We start from the raw sequence: 16,305 nt of genomic DNA on the forward strand, positions 1-16,305 counted from the left end.
CCTGGTTTCACAGCTTCCTTCTTGACCAGCAAGGTTGGTTGCAAGACCGTTTTTTTCAAACAGCCCCTTTTGAAAAGACTAAAGCAGATATTCTCATGCAATTTTATGATTTCAGAGCTGAGGTTTTAAGAAAAAACAGGCAGACAATGAGCTAATGGATTGTTAGCGATGCTGGGGTTTGGTTCTGGAAGGGGCCTGGTATGGGGGAGAAGAAATCTGCCTCTGCCAGTGAAATCTCAGTTGCTACAAATATGCAAATTCCATCATTCAGCCCCAAAAATTCCCAGCCTGAAAACACGCATGTTACTTGCTGCCCTGCTGCAAAGCTCCGCATCTTCCCTCCTCCCACCCACCGGCTGTCTCTCTGATACATCTCCCAGTGTTTCTTCTGAGCCTGCTGCAGCAAAGGATGCTCTTCCTCCAAAAGAGCTTTCCCCAAACATTATCCCCCTCCCCGCTTTCTGCTAAGAAACAGTCTCTGAGGATCAAGCACTTATGAAAGCTGCTGTTTCCCCAACTTCTTCCTCTCCAGGCTCTTATTTTTGCTCAGCCACTGTGTGAGGATCCTTGTGTTCTCCATCTGCAGGGAGAGATATACTCCAGCAAACTTTCATGACCACATCAGGTTTCCACCGGTGGTGGTAACCCTGTGCCAGAGGAGGTGCAAGGGTTAAGACAGGCTAACTAAAAGCAATGGATTTAATAAAGAGAGCAGAAAAGCCTACTGTTTTCTTTCCTGCCCTTGCTGGAAAGTTTTTGCCTACTCTCCTCCAGACTTGTACCAAAAACCTTGCAGGAAATAAAACATTTCAATTCTCTTTTTACTGGCTATGATGTTTTCTAACAGGTCAAAACACTGACCAGGAGCAACCACCTATTCTTCTCCCCCAACGTCTGTCATGGCAGGGTTTTACCAACCGTTCCTGACAAAGTTTTCTTCCCCTTCCTCTCTGATCCACCTCAGGATCTCCAACATTAGAAACAACCTGCACTTTTGCTACTGGCCTCCTCCCAGATGTTGTTGAGGCAGAGCGAAGCACTGGATAAAATCCATGGGGAATTCCTGCATTTCCTTGTGGTTCATATTCCCAGGAGTCTGTTCTTCCCATACTTGCAGGAAAAGAACTGGAAAGCTCATTTGAAAGTGATGGGGATGGCTCACTCCTTGCGTGCTTCCTCCTCTGCGGAAGTGGCCATATGGCAGTGCTTAGCTCCACTTACCGTGCTGGAATTATCTTTCCTTCTGGCTTTCTTCTCCCAGCCTGTCTGACTGTGCAATGGCCACCAAGCTGCCAGCTGCCTGCCTGGCAAGGGCTGTCCCGCTCCCCAAGTACTGCAGCTCCACCTCTCACCTCCGGTCTTACTCATCTTACTGCTCTCTGCACTAACGCATCAATAGTTGGGTGTCCCTGAGGATCCTTCACCCAGAACCGAACAAATCAGGCTGCAGCACCCTTGGCTTGCAAGTTCTGCAACACCCTTTTTCTGACTGCTGTAAGGTGTCAGACGTAGAATCATAAAGGTTGGAAAAGGCCTCCAAGATCATCTAGTCCAACCACCCCCCTACCACCTGTATTACTCACTAACCCATGTCTCTGAGTACCTCATCCAGCCTTTCCTTGAACAGCCTGAGGGACAGTGACTCCACCATTTCCCTAGGCAACCCATTCTAATGCCCCACCACACTTTTGGAGAAGAAATTTCTCCCCATTTCTAACCTGAAAGGTGCTGGGCAAGGAGTCCAGGCAGCTCAAACATCTTGAGTGTGTGCTGAAGAACTGCTGGGCATCAACCAGAGCTTGGCCCCTCACTGCTAACGGGCTGGGCAGAGGGCTTGAGGTGATGGTGGCTCTGAGGACATGTGCCACACGGTGACCATCACCAGAAAGCTCAGAAGCATTGTACAGGGCTGCTGCTCCTTTCCAACACCTTGAATTTAGGGAAGGGCTAACTCTGTGCACCCTTCCACAGAGCCATCAGGTGGGCAGGCGTGTTGCTGAGGGTACCCTCCAAGCCCCCGGCCACCCCCACGAGCTCTTCTGTACAGCAGCATTTTGTGCCAGTTGCTTCTCACCCCTCTCAGACCCCATGGTGCTTAACGGTACTTTTCCTCCGCACCACTCGGGGCGGGAGCTTTGGGAGTTATTTTTCCCCTCTGTCCGTCTGGCGTCTACTCTGCAAACCGAGTGACGTCGCAGGTAGAGAAAGCCAAAACAAAAAGCCAACCAACCTGACAGCAAGTTTAAGGGGAACATCAAGGCCTGTGGCTTCCACACCGTGATGCACCGTGCCTGACGTTCACAGCCCAACTCGAACCGAACCGCGCCAGCACCGCCACAAAGGCTTCCTGTGGACAGAAATGACGACTTGTGAAAACCACCCTTCTCAGAGCATGAAATGCTCTTTTAAAGACAAGTCGGTGCTAGATGGGAGGTTTCGGTGCTCAGGGCTCACCATGTGTGCCAGGACCTGGCAGACCTCCCCTGCTGAGCGCTCCACATCCTGGCACCACGGTGACATTCCCACACAGCCCTGGACAGCCCAACTTGGTGGGGGTGGTGGGGGCTGAATGCCACTCTCCAGTCTGCACTGGGAGGACATCAAAGTGACCATGGGGTGTCTGGCAGGCCCAGCTAGCAGCCGGTCAGCGAGGAGCTGCTCATCTTGTTTTGGTCACTTTGTGAAGCCAGGCGTGATGAGAGGAGAGCTGGTGGAGGACTGGCTTTGGCACCTACCCCTCTTGCTGCCTCCCTGGCAGAGCCATGCAAAGAGTGGATAGATCCAACAGAGTTATGTTCACAGACTTCAGTAGCTGGAAACCCCAGGGAAGGAGAGAGCCCAACCTGCTCTGAAAGTAAATGCAAAGCCAGAAAACGCTGAGGGAAGCCTGGCTGGTGTTAAATCACAGCAGCAGGTATCTGCCTTATGATCTTGTCCACAACAGTGTTGACTATAAAATCCATGTATCTGTTTCCCTATCAAAGAGAAGAAATCTGGGAAGCTATTCAGCATTACAATCCAAGCAGAGGAGGTTGCAGACCCTTCTGCTGTGCTGGGTGGGCTAGCAGGGGAGAGCTGTGTTCACTATAAATACGGATTTTACATGGCTGAGTTAAAAGAGTAATAAGGTTTTATTTAAAAAACCCAACATGTTTGGTATGAAATTCAATATTGTTGCATGGTGAGGGTCATTTCATTGAGGGAAAGAAGACCAAGCATGAGTTTATCTGCATCTCAGATCACAAGTTAATCCTGGTCCACTCTTGTAGGTTACCCAGCCCTCAATTACTGGGCTGCACGAGCCTGATGAGACCGGAGTTCACAGATTCACAAAATCATAGGGGTTGGAAGGGACCTCAAGAGTTTGAGTCCATACCCCCTGCCAAAGCAGCTCCCTAGGACAGGTCACACAGGTAGGCATCCAGATGGGTCTTGAATATCTCCAGAGAAGGAGACTCCACACCCCCCTGGGCAGCCTGTCCCAGGGCTCCCTCACCCTTACTGGGAAGAAGTTCTTCCCCAGATTGGTGCGGAACTTCCTGTGCTCCAACTTGCAGCCATTGCCCCTTGTCCTGTCCCCACAGACACTGAGAAGAGCCTGGCCATTTCCCCATGTGTCCCACCCTTCAGCTATTTATAACCATTGATCAGATCCCCTCTCAGTCTTTTTTCTCCAGGCTGAACAGCTCCAGGTCACTCAGCCTTTCCTCACAGGAGAGATGCTCTAGGCCTTTAATTATCTTTGTGGCCCTTTGCTCAGCTCTGCCAAGCAGCTGTGTCAGCCCAGGCTCTGCCTCAGCATTTGATGCATCCCTCCGCTTCCGTGCCAGCAGCTGAAAGCAGAGCAAGTGGCCTCGGTTCCCATGCTGCTAACACAACTGGGGTGATAGCTTGAACTGACCCAGTGCTCTCCAGGCAGCTCCAGCATAGTAAACTCCGCTTTTGCTGGGTTTTGCTTGGACAGTTGAGTTATCATGCTGAAGCTCCTGCCCCAGACTTGCAGAAGGATCACATCTGGGCAACAGGGTTAGGGAAAGGAGAAGCTAGTGCTGTGGGGATGCCACTGCCTGAAAAGGCGATGTTACAGTCACGCTGTGCAGAACTCCTTCCAAACCCCGACAGCGCGCAGCATGCCATGGGATCACAGACAATGCAAAAAGTGCACCCATTAATTTGACTTGCTCTGCAAAAAGTTTTATTTTTAGTGCTTGTGAGCGGTGCCAGATTGGCAGCATTATAAATAGAAGCCTTCTATTTATCCCACAGTCTAGGTACCACAGCGCTAAGTCAGTTTTACGACCTCAATAAATCCAGATTAGGTGCTCTCAGGGATGTGTCACCGCAGAAATAACATTTCCTCTTTGCATTCATATGCGTGGCTAGGGGGATGGATTATGCCAAGCAGGGGGTGCTGCCCTCATAAGCCAGCCTGATGCTTTCTGATCTGTTTTGATGCGATACAGGCTGACATTCATTCGAACAAGATGGTAGATCCCAGCTTCAGATCTCCTATCTAAAAGGTGATTACATACCTTGTGTTTTGGGTTCAAAAGCCAGCGGTGACACCGGCAGATGAGGGTCTGCCTCGATGCCCAGGACAGGGAGCATCGTGCTCTGTCCCTGAAGCAATGGCCAGCCGCTGCTCTGCGCAGGGTTCAGCTGGCTGATGAAATTGCAGCATCCTTGCTGCATGGTGATAAAACAGCAGGGCTAGGAGTAAGAAGAGCTTGCTGGTCTGCAGAGGTGGGAAAAAAAGGAGACAGCAGGACAGAGTGAGTCCTGTTTGGTAGGATACCTCACAGCCTATTGCTAGAATGTGGGTTTTCTACCAAGTCAGCAACTATTAAAATGCTCAAATAATTCTTCTCCCCTTAAAATAAAAATAAAAAGAGAAAACTTTCCCCTCTCTAATTCCCTTTTATTTCTTTGGTCCTTTCACTTCACTCCATCGGTGGCATTAGGTCCAGTCCCAGCATGACAAGTGTTTTCTAGCAGTCATGCACACCTCTGAGAAGGCTGTGCTGATCCTGGTGATGGGGGATGCTGAACACCTCCTGCAAGGACAAGCATTTCAGGGTGCCCGCTCCACAAAGTGCCACCCACACGTTCCTTTGAGCCTGTGTCCTCCTGCAATAAACACGTGTGGCGTGCCCTGCTCTTGTGCTAAGCTCTCCTCTGCTGCTCACCGCCCGCAACCAGGGAAGGGTGAGGGGGAGAGGGTCGGCAGCCTTTGGTTATCCTGAAATCCCCAGTTTCCCCACCTGGGAACTGGGCTATTGGGCTGCTCTGGTCTCTGCTGGGAGCTGAGACAGTAAATACGCTGGGAAGCTGAAAGCAGCAAAGAGCACATAAATTCCAGCGGCTGTACGTTTCTGATCCTTTCATTCTCAGTGAGATTTTTATAGCTTCCCAAGCTGGAAGCCTGATGGGATACAAGCTGTTTGGCTCAGATGCAACATTTTGTCTGGTCAGCTGCCTGGCAGGAGGAGGTAGGGAACTGGTTTTGGGAGGCAGTGCACTGCCTGCCTGCCCCAGCTCTGCAGCAACCACCTGCTTCAGCCACTGCCAAGAGCTCGCTTCTCCTCCTCACTTGGCCTAGAAAAGCACCTGGAGGTCATGCCTGTGGAAAAGGGGTGCTTCAAACTTACCAGAGCCCACCAGAAGTATTGAAAGATGCCTGATCTGCTCATGTCTGTGTCTGGGACCACCACGGGAGAAGGTCTGGATGGTTTGGTACTGGGCTTTATGCGCGTGGGAATGGCAGCAAAATGCTAAATAAGAAAGGGTTTGAGAAGGAGGGAATAAAACATAATAGAAAACCCCAGAGAGAAAAGGTACTTGTGCATAGCAAGATGAGAAAAAGGCAAACCCAGCCTCGGTGTGTTATTTGCTAGACATTGCTGTCTGAGTTGAGAGTCACAAGCCTGAGCGCCGAAGCCACCACGGAGTCATCACGGAGTTACAATCCCAGCCCACGCTGCCAAACGGGGATTTGGGTGAACTGGGTGGCACTGCGTGACTCGTGTGCTGCTCTGGGATGAGGATTTATCATGGCTGCTGAAAGGCACACAGGCACTGGAGCTCCCTGGCTGATGACAAACCCATTTCATGGCAGCTCTTGAGGCTTCAAAATGAGATCCTGCTGCCTGAAATGAAAACAGCATCCTTCAGATGTTTTTTAAAAATGGATTTTGTTGAAATGTCTGTTTTTGGGATTAAATTCCAAAGCCTCTTCAGGACAGGAGGGATACTGCACTGCACAAGGCACTCGTCAGGATGTGTCTCTGCTCCCTTGGAGGTGTGGGTGTAATTTGCCACCCCCCTAAGCTTGAATACCCCAAGCTCAGCAAGAACAGCCCTGTGGGTCCACTGCCACCAAGCCAGAGAGACATGACAGGGTTTGACATGATGCTCCTGCATGCTTCTAACTGGGGAAGAAGCAGAATAAAGGGTTGAACTGGCCCAAATAAAGCTATTAAGGATTTGGCAGGAGTCTCGGGTGTCCTGCAGCTTACTGGTATGCCCATCTGGTCCGTCATCACTGTCTTCCCTTCCATCCCAAAGCCACCTCCCACGGATGTGCTGGTGCCTGCCAAGATGACAGCTCGTGCCTTGAGCATCCCAGCTCTGGCCTCCTCTGCCTGCAGACGGCTCTCCTCCTGTTGTCTCCTGACATGAACAGCCTCTCTCCGGACAACGAGAAGGGAGTCTTGTTCATTTTCCATGGCTGCTGTGCTCTCCTGGACAGCGGGAAGCTCCAGTTCCTGACAGCGAGCAGCAGACACCCATGCTGGGAAGGTCTGGACCACATTTTGCCCATCCAAGGACAAGCCAGGTGCTCCCTCTGATTCCTACTACCCCCAGCACAAAGCGGGGCTCCCCGATTCGCACTGGGGTGCTCCAGAGGAGGAGCAAACAGGTTGGAGACCCGACAGCTATTATTTTCCTTTTTATTTAATAATTAAAGTGGAAGACATCTTCTGGGAAGCCTGTTTTTCTCTCTCACCAAATGAAGTTACAATATTACAATATGCCTAAAGATTTACGCCATACCACTGCCCGCAGTACCAGAGCCTGGATGGAATCAGGAGTGGATGCAAGGCCTTGCTGAAGGAATCAAGACATATATTCACCATCTACATGTGACACTAAACCAAGCCGCACATAGAAAGGCAGCTGTTTCCTTTCAGCAGTGCATGGCATGAAGCTAGAACTTCCCTTCCCAGGTCAATACCCTTGAGTTCGGGCTCCCTACTCCACAGGTCCTTCATCGCTGGGAGCTGAGGACTGGCAGTCTGGAGGAATGAAGCACACAACCTCCAGCTCCCACAACAAAATGTCTTCATGCTTTCGTTTTCATTGCAGAACAAAGCTTAAGGGAAAGGAGCTCTTGTGCCTCTTTCAAAAGGGAAGTGGGGACAGGGACTGGGAACACTGTGGTTTTGAAGATGATATAGTGTTGGCAGGTCTTAGGGTGCAGCAGTTGCCTCCCCCCGGTGAAGACATGCAATGCACTTAGCCCCACACGGTGCTCCAGAGGTGGTCACTGTTTTGGATTAAAGAATTTCCTTACAAAACGCTGCACAGTTAAGGGCTGGCTGAGGTTTGAGGGATGTCCCACAGGTCTCTAGGAACACTGTACAGAATCACAGAATCACTTAGCTTGGAAGAGACCTTTAAGATCATCAAGCCCACCCACAGCCTAACCCTGCCTAGTCCACCTCTAGACCATGTCCCCAAGCATCTACACCCTTTTAAAATACCTCCAGGGATGGTGACTCCACCACCTCCCTGGGCAGCCTGTTCCAGTACTTGACCTCCCTTTCAGTAAAGAAATTCTTTCTGATATCTAACCTAAATCTCCCCTGGGCAACTTACAACCATTTCCTCTCATCTGATTGCTTATTACCCGAGAGAAGAGACTGACCTGACATCTCTGCAACCGCCTTGGTAGTAGCTGTAGAGAACGATAAGGTCTCCCTCAGTCTCCTTTTCTTAAGGCTAAAAAGCCCCAGCTCCCTCAGCTGCTCCTCACAGGACTTGTGCTCCAGACCCTTCACCAGCTTCATTGCCCTTCTCTGGACACGCTCCAGCATCTCAACATCCTTCAAGCAGAGTGAGGGGCCAAGTAGTGGACACAAAACCATTTAATCCATTTATTGCATTGGGCAGCAGAAAGATCACAGAATCACAGACTTGTAGGGGCTGAAAGGGACCTCCAGAGATCGCGTCCATACCCCCTGCCAAAACAGGCTCCCTAGGACAGGTCACACAGGGAGGTGTCCAGATGGGGCTGGAATATCTCCAGAGAAGGAGACTCCACACCCCCCTGGGCAGCCTGTCCCAGGGCTCCCTCACCCTCACCAGGAAGAAGTTCTTTGGTGCGGAACTCCCTGTGCTCCAACTTGCAGCCATTGCCCCTTGTCCTGTCCCCACAGACTCTGAGAAGAGGCTGACCATTTCCCTTGTGTCCCACACTTGAGGTATTTGATGCTCCCTCTCCAGACCCGTGCTTCCTGCACAACAGTGTGGGACATCCCCTCACCCCACAGAGCCCAGGAAACCCCTCGGATGAGCCCCCAGGACTGTCCTCGCCTGTGCTGAGGCAAATCCTCTGATCCATGAGATGCAACGTGGCAGCAGCGAGTTCAGAGCTAAAGGAACATGGGATCCATCTTCTGCTTCATGATACCTGAAGATGGGCTCAAGTCATACATCATAGTCATCTCCAAAGTGGGAGTATGGGAGCTTCTGTGGAAGCAAAGTGCCCCACAGCCTCTTGCCTCAGCAGCATCCTCGCTGTGCCCTGTGCCCTCGCGAGGCTCGCTGTGCCCTGCTGAAGGGCAGCCCCTCAAGCAGAGCATAGCCCTGACCCCCGGATGGGATTTCTGCTGCTAAGGGGCACACTCACTCAACCCCACACAGACAGTAGAGCTAGAAACATCTGCTGGGAACGGCACCCTCAGGGTGTTGTGTCCTACAGCCAGCACTGAGCACCTTCAAATCCCCCCACCCCACAAAAAAAAAAGCCAGTGCAAGGCTTTGTGCTCTGCCTCAGGCCACGTACAGCATCTCAAATGGTGGTGGTCTCAGTGCCACACAGCAGCCACGGACATGCCACGGGTGCTCAGGGGTGGGGTACAGCACCAGGCTGCTCAGGCACCCTTCTGCCCTCTGAACCACAAATCTGGGGCTTCAGTGGGGCCAAGCTTGTATGCTTTGTGTCACCCCCCCCATCCTTTGGCAGGTCTCCATCGAGAGCAGCGGTTTAGTGTAACTAAACTGGAGCTACCCCGAGAACACTCAGTTTATGTATTTCTAGATCATTAAGCCTTCTCCTAGCGACGGTGTGTAAGAGGCATGATGACGTTTCATTCCTCCCCCCGACCCCCCCGCCTTCCTTGCTGTTTGGCTCTTGAAAATTAAAAGATAAGCTTTGTAAATCTCACAGAGAAGAGGGAACTGTCACTTCAGCTTTAGAAGAAAAGCCAGCAAAGAAACTAAATTCTTCTTTTGGCAGAGAAGGAAAAAAAATAAACCCCATTATTAAAGGCTTAGAGACAAAGGCTCTCAACACAATTAAAGGCAAACCTAAGCCTTTGAAAGCAGAGGGCATGACACCGGGATACACACAAGAGGTAGAGATGAAAGCCTCCATTGTAGCACTGTTGAAAAAGTAAAAGAAAAAATAAAAGAAAAAGTTTCAATGGATGCATTTGCCTAAACCAAACTAGATGAGAAGCTTTCTGGAGAAGGGATGGAGTCTTCCCATGTGTTTGCACAATGCTGAGAGCCCCTGGGCTCAGTCTTAATTAGGATCCTGGGGCGTTGCTAGAATAACTTGGGGAGTGAGGGTCACAACATTCATTAATTGGAAAGAAAACAGGGCTCCAATATTTTCTGTGGGAAATTCCCCACCTGGGAAACCCAATCTTTCTTTCCAGCCTGTTGAGCTGAAGCAAAAAAACAGTCTAAAATGTTTTGACTGGGAGCTGTCAAGGCATTTGTTTGGTGGGAGAGCTTGCAGAGGATGTGGTGCTGCACTCCAGGCACGCAGGTGGCTTTCAGCCCAGCAGTGGTCCGAAGGTGTGGCAACCTCCAGAAAGAACTGAGCTGACTAGTCCTGGCTCTCACTGCCATTTGTCAAGGTCTGTGCTGGTGAGGGACCACCACCCTTCAGTAAAATCCCAGCTCTGCTATCTACCTTCTGCCATGACCATAGAAGGTAGAAGCTAGCTTTTTCTTCTAGCTGCTTCTTTTTTGAACCCAAAGCCAGGTGGGGTTTGACCCTAGGTGACTGCACCATGCTGGGACAGTGATAGCTTCTGCTATCTAAAGATCTGTTTCTTCTTGGAGAGGCTCAGAGGTCTTTGTAGAAGAGTAGCTCCATCTTTTCTGCTGATCAGCAAGCATCTTGCTTCTAGAGGGGGATGCTCCTACACAAGTAGCAGTCATTCTTCCCTGCTTGGTGTGTCAACATGGGCTGCTGATGGTTTTATTAAAGCTGGTGTTAATCAGGAAGGGCAAAAGATACTTTACACTAAAAGGCAGCATGATTATTGTGAGGTTAGAGGTGGAAACCCAAGGATGGTGCCTGAGGTCAGCTGAGAACACAAGTTGTTGCTTGTGTAGGGGCTGTGCTGGCATCTTCTCCCCTCCCGGGAAGGAAGGTCTATGATTACCTCTCTCCAGAGATGCTGCTGGGATAGGTGATCCTGGTTTTGGGTGACTTGGATTGCTTTTAAACAGGATAGAAGGTCAAGAGAAGGCAGGAGCTGCACCAGGCATGCTTACCTCTTGCCCACAGCCATAGGACATCCCTTGCAATGGTGGTGAGACCTGGGAGAGCTGCACAGGGCTGTTGTTGAAAGGGTGCCACCTCTCCAAGCCCAAGCTGAGAGGTCAGTCCTTCCTCTCAGTCTGGCAGCCACTCTGAAGAACCCTGGGGGTTTATCCATTAATGCCAATTTATAGTGCAATCACTGATGAAAGCAGCTACCTGTTTGCCAGGAAAAAGGCAGCTCCTTCCATGTCCACCATCGAGTGGCTTCCTGCTGAGAGTGCCTGCATTTCTCAGACACAAACTGGGTGACTAATAGCCGAAGGATTATCTTCATCCTTTTTCCCCCCAGCCTAAGATTTCCTGCTCACCTTTGTCTATGGCACACCTGAGCCTTCTTTTTTTAAGGTTACTTGTCCATTGTGAACAACCAAACCACTAAACTAGGCATCCTCTGCTATCCAGCCACAGATGCAAAAGCAGATAAGAGACAGCCTAATTCACAGTCCTCCATTCTGAAAATAAAAGCAGGGCCCATGGATGGTTTTAGCTTCCTTTTTTAAAAATGTATTTATGTTTTCCATTGGCTGGTTTTGTCACCAAGGCGACGGAATTCCTACACTTGCCGAAACATAAATCCATGCTCCTGTGCCAATGGCCAGCACAACATCATTACATAAGCTACACGCTGTGCTTGTGAGCTATGGCTTTGCTCACTGCATGTGCGATCTGCCGCGTGGCCGTGCCCACCAACGGGGTAAACAACGTCCTTCAAGGTCTGCTCTAAGCCCAAGTCCCTCCTGGCATCACGGCTGGGAGTTGCCCTGAACCCAGAGTTTCTCACCCTGTGGTTTTTACACCCATAGGAAGGTCAGCATGAAATGCACCGTTGTGTTATGGAAAGGAACATCAATTCTGGCGTGCTTCTGCGATGGCAGCTGAGGCACAGGTTCAGGAAGCAATGGTGTAACCAGGCTACTCGGGGTCCTGTCCAGCAGTAGCTCTCTGTATGCACCAATCCTGCTCCCCCCCAGACTTTTTTTCCCCTCAACACCACTCCTAAGAGTGAGATTGGTTTTGAAAGTGCTCAATGGGAGCACCGTTTGATAGTGCTAATGGGAATTCTGTGCCTGGGATGCCTTTCAGAGCCCCCCAGGACACAGATTGTCTCATGTTGCTTGTGTGAGACACCTGTCATGCTGGCCTCCATAGCAACCCACAGAAGTGAATAACTGATAAATGTGAGGCAGAGCTCCTGTTTATCTCAGTGGGATGATGGGATGGACCGGTCAAGGCAACCTCCACCACTGGCTACTCAACTAGGCTGGGCAATGCAGCAGATACCGGAGTCAACAGCTGTGGGTTGAAGAAGCCATCGGTGCTTTTGCAGCTGTGAAATCTCAAGGCGAGGCAAAGCCTGTGTCAGGGCACTTATATAAATGGTTACCTAATGCTGTGTCTTCCCGTATCTGCATCGGAGGAGACCGATAGGCGGAAAAGTCGACTCTGGTAACACGGTGTGGAAGATGCGTCGGGAGAGATTTGCAATCCTGAATGCTGAAGGCTTTGGAGGTGAAGGTGCTGCCTTCTCCCAGCCCCTACAAACTGAACCAGAGGAGCACTGGTGAGGAAGCCAGGCAGCGAGATGTCATGCTATTCAGCAGCGGACCCAATCCCCCCGACCTGGCCCGTATGCCCCAGGGTGTCTCTATATTTGACCCACTAACCTTTCAAAATACAGTCTAAACACATCTGGTCTTCAGGGCTGATTTTTTGCCTCATCCCCCATACTGTCCTTTGCGGGAATCAGCAACAAAACTGTTTCTTGAAGCAACAGCTGCTTTACAAGATCTTCTTTTCAAGCCAGCTTCTCAACAGATACACCCCTCCCCTCTTCTCCCCCACCCGCCTCAATTTTAGCTGTGTTACTGCTCCATCTGGTCCCCTGCGCCTGGAGGAATGCCAGTACCTCCTAGGACAAAAAAAAAAAAAAAAGACAGAAAGTTCTCTCTCTGCAGTTCGGGATCACTGGGATAACGTGAGCAGGCAGCAGCAGCACCTGCATTCATCTCCAGTTCCTACACTGGACCACCCCAGGCTGAGCTCTTTCCACATCGCATTGGAGCATCTCTGTTTGCCCTGTGGACCAGTCAGAGGTACAGGGGGGCTGACAGCCACAGCAAAGGTAGAAGCTATGTAGGTAGTGGCATATGGAAAACCCATTCTGCTGGCATTTTAACCTGTTTGCTCTCTGGAGGCATTCCTTTCTTTCCACTCTTCTCCCCTCCATTCCCCTCCTTAAAAAAAAAGAAATACAGAGGCTTCTAAAGATGCTGATGAAGGTAGGGGAAGTTCTGCAGCATTTGTCCCTAATCCATCTGGTGTTTCCACTCCTAAATCAGGCAGCAAGTGAGCAGAGGTGTCCCTTCCAGCTCAGTTTGTGCTGCTGGCTCTGTGCTCTGGATGTGACCCCTTCTCTGCACCAGCTCTGTCTTCCTGCTCCAGCCTGCTCCTCATCCTGGCCAAATGCAGCAGCTTTTATTTATTTATTATTTTTGGAGGAGTTGGGAGAAGAGACTCTGGCTACACATTTTCCGGTCCTGAGGTCTTTCTTAGAGAACCTCTTGGAGCCTTGCTAGGGGAGGATCAGCAAGAGTTAGGAGCTGAAAGCCCAGAGCTGTCACACCAGCCATACATCCTGGAAAACATCAGGAAGCCTGGTCCAGGACCAAGTAAAGGCTCTCCAGTACTTCACATTGTCCCTGACCATGTGAGGAAAAGTGCCTTTGTTTTAAGGACAATAGATTGCCTGCCTTCAGGGATCCTTTCTTGCTTCTGTTACAGCCCAGGAACTAAGACAAGGAATTGAGGAAAGCAAAGACAAGAAACGCCAGGAAAGGGTGGGCTTTGTCAGGGCAGCAAGGGACGCATGAGGTCCTGGCAAAGGGCTTTTCCCTGTCCATACTGGCGAGCTATTCCTCTGATACACACGGGTCCAGCCATGGCAGAGACCTATAGCCTTGGCACCCACCCTTCAGGAGGGAGGGTTTTGCTTGCTCACAGGATCCATGAGACCCGTATGGGACAGGGGTGCAAAATACCTCCTGGGGAACTGCAGGCATGAGCAAGCTCAGCTTGTTTCTTCTCTGCATGCTGCTGTGTCCGCTGCTCCCACGTCATCGTCCGGCTGCTGTCCTTAGCTGCCTAACCCGAGGAGGCAGCAGAGACACTCACACTGACAGGCGTCCTCCTGAGACCGTGGCCGTGCCTGCAAGGGAAGTGTCCATGCAGCGGCTGAGCGCTTCCGAGCTTGGGGAAGGCAAGGGCTCTCTCCAGGCAGCTGAGGCGGCCTCTGTCACACCGCCTTCCCCAGGACAACCTGCCTGGCATGTAAGTGATTTCCTCCTTGAGATCAGGAAGGTCTCAGGATCATCCAAAAGCAGAGGAGTGAGCTGAGGTACTTCCTAAGACCAGCAGAGCTGGGAAAGGATTATCTTGTGCTTCAAAATGCAGAGTGATGGCAAGTTACTCCTTCCTTTAAAACCAATAACCTCCAACCCTGCCCCACTCTGCACACACAGTTTTAGGTTCAGTTTAAAGGAATCCTGTACGAAGCTCCCAAATCATGGTCGTCAGTGGGGTCTCAGACCCCCTGACCCCTTCCACCCAGGAGCAGAGTCACAAAGCTCTGGGTCTTTAATCTACACGTGAGTTTGCATTGAAATAAATTCACCTGGCTGTGGTCTCCCCGGCTCTGGACAGACACAGAACCTGGCTGCAGAAGGCATTTCAAAACCTTTCCCCTATTAGGAAAGATAAAAACCCAGAAAAAAGCCCATCCTTTTTTCTTTCACTTTCCCCCTCTTACAGAGATATTCAGTCCAGTTTTGTAGAGTGAGGGTGAGAAATCCTGATAGAGAGATGACAGTGAAGAAGACACGGCCTGGGAGGGACCTAGCAGGCTCCTTGCTCCCCATCAGCTCCGCACTGTGGACTCTCCCCAGACCCCTGTCCTTCCCTCCACTCCGCTGCACATACACGAGATGCCTCTTTCTTGGGAGCTGCATAACAAAACAGTGGAACTTTTTTCCTGAAAAAAACCTTTGTTGAGTTTTTGGTTTGTTGCCTGAACTGAGCTGTATAGGAAAGGCAGCCTGGCCACAGGGAAGGTTTTAGTACAGGCACTTCAGAGAGAGATTTCTGATCTGCTGTCAGTCTTGCTACAAGGGGCAAATGAACAAAATCCTGACGTAACAAAACAGTGAGGCTGATCTATCTCCTTTTTGAAGCATCTCAGGAAACAGGAATGGAGGAGCTTAGGCAGACGGAGTATAAATAGTTGGCTGAAGCATGATGTAGAGAGATGAATGGTTATCTTGACAAAATCAATCTGTGCGGTAAGAAGATCTGGAGCTCCAGATGCTGCATTTGTGCTCTGATCTCAATGGCCAGACCCACAGGAATGAAAAGGCTTGTTCGAACTTCGATGAGCAATTAACAGCCCTCTGAACCACTGCTAATTGCTGTCAGGGAGTCAATGGAAATGAATAAGGGGCTTGGAAACCTTAGTTATGTTGCCTTTCTCCAAGAGAGAGGAAAAGCATCCTCCTAAGACCAGTTTAACTGAGTTCAAGGCCCACGTTCTGCACGCTCAGCCACGCTGCCATAGCCTGGAGCTCCCTCCTGCCCAGCATGTCATTGGGACTGAGCTGTTTTCCAAGTGCCGATCTTCTTCCCCTAAGTTTTGACTCAGACCGTTGTGTTTCTTCAATATCCATATTTCTTCACCATCTTAACAGCTGCTCTACCCGCTTTTGGGTGCGTTTTGTCTCAGACATCTCTGCTGATGGAAAGGTTTTGGGAAGACTGGTGTGTCTCCAGCAGACTCACCTCTGTCCGGGTGCCCTCACCCGAGTGAGCTGCTGTTTTAGTGAGACTACAGGCTTACCATGGACCTGGGTGTATCAGGGTGCTGACTGGCATCCCCCATCCCTGAGGAGCTGCAACGAACCCAGTCAGGGCTCCTGTTGGCTCTGCAGCTCCTCTGGACTTCAAAAAGCATTAAAGCAAGCAGTGTGAGCAGTGTGCAGGCGTATTCCCATGGCCAGCCCTCACTGGGTGGGTCACACCTGAATTGCGCTCGTGGCAGCTCCTGACAGCCAGGCTCAGGTCTCAGTCTGGTCCTTGACAATACCACCCCTTAGCCTGTTACATCCCGTGTATTGCATGAGCCATTAAAGCAAGTTCCTGCTGCTCCCACCCCACCCCAAAGCATACGCTCACCTGAATGGAAATTTCACCTTCATGCCATCCACAGCCAGCAGCCACACAAACCACCGGTGGAAATGCAGCCTCAAATCTTGCACGTCATGACACATCAACCAGCCATTCACTGCTCAGGCTGGAGTCCTTCCCGCTGAATGACACTTCTCGCAAAGCACGATGCCTCGATGGACCAGCTGGGATCTATTGGACAGAAAAGCAATATGTTGGGAAAAAAAAAAGGCTGATGAGGTGGTGCAGAG

The 16,305-nt window shown here is 50.6% G+C and overlaps 1 long non-coding RNA gene across 1 annotated transcript; it reads right to left on the reverse strand.

The window, feature by feature from the left end:
* Positions 1-545: 545 nt before the first annotated feature.
* LOC311192292 lies at positions 546-4,617 on the reverse strand. The gene is made up of 3 exons (XR_014617330.1): positions 4,533-4,617; positions 2,231-2,347; positions 546-580 (listed from the first exon to the last, which is right to left on the reverse strand). It is a non-coding gene; the product is annotated as an uncharacterized lncRNA (long non-coding RNA).
* Between the last annotated feature and the right edge of the window lie 11,688 nt (positions 4,618-16,305).

Source organism: Gallinula chloropus (genome assembly GCF_964237585.1).
Source record: "Gallinula chloropus genome assembly, chromosome: 5".
NCBI lineage: Eukaryota > Metazoa > Chordata > Aves > Gruiformes > Rallidae > Gallinula > Gallinula chloropus.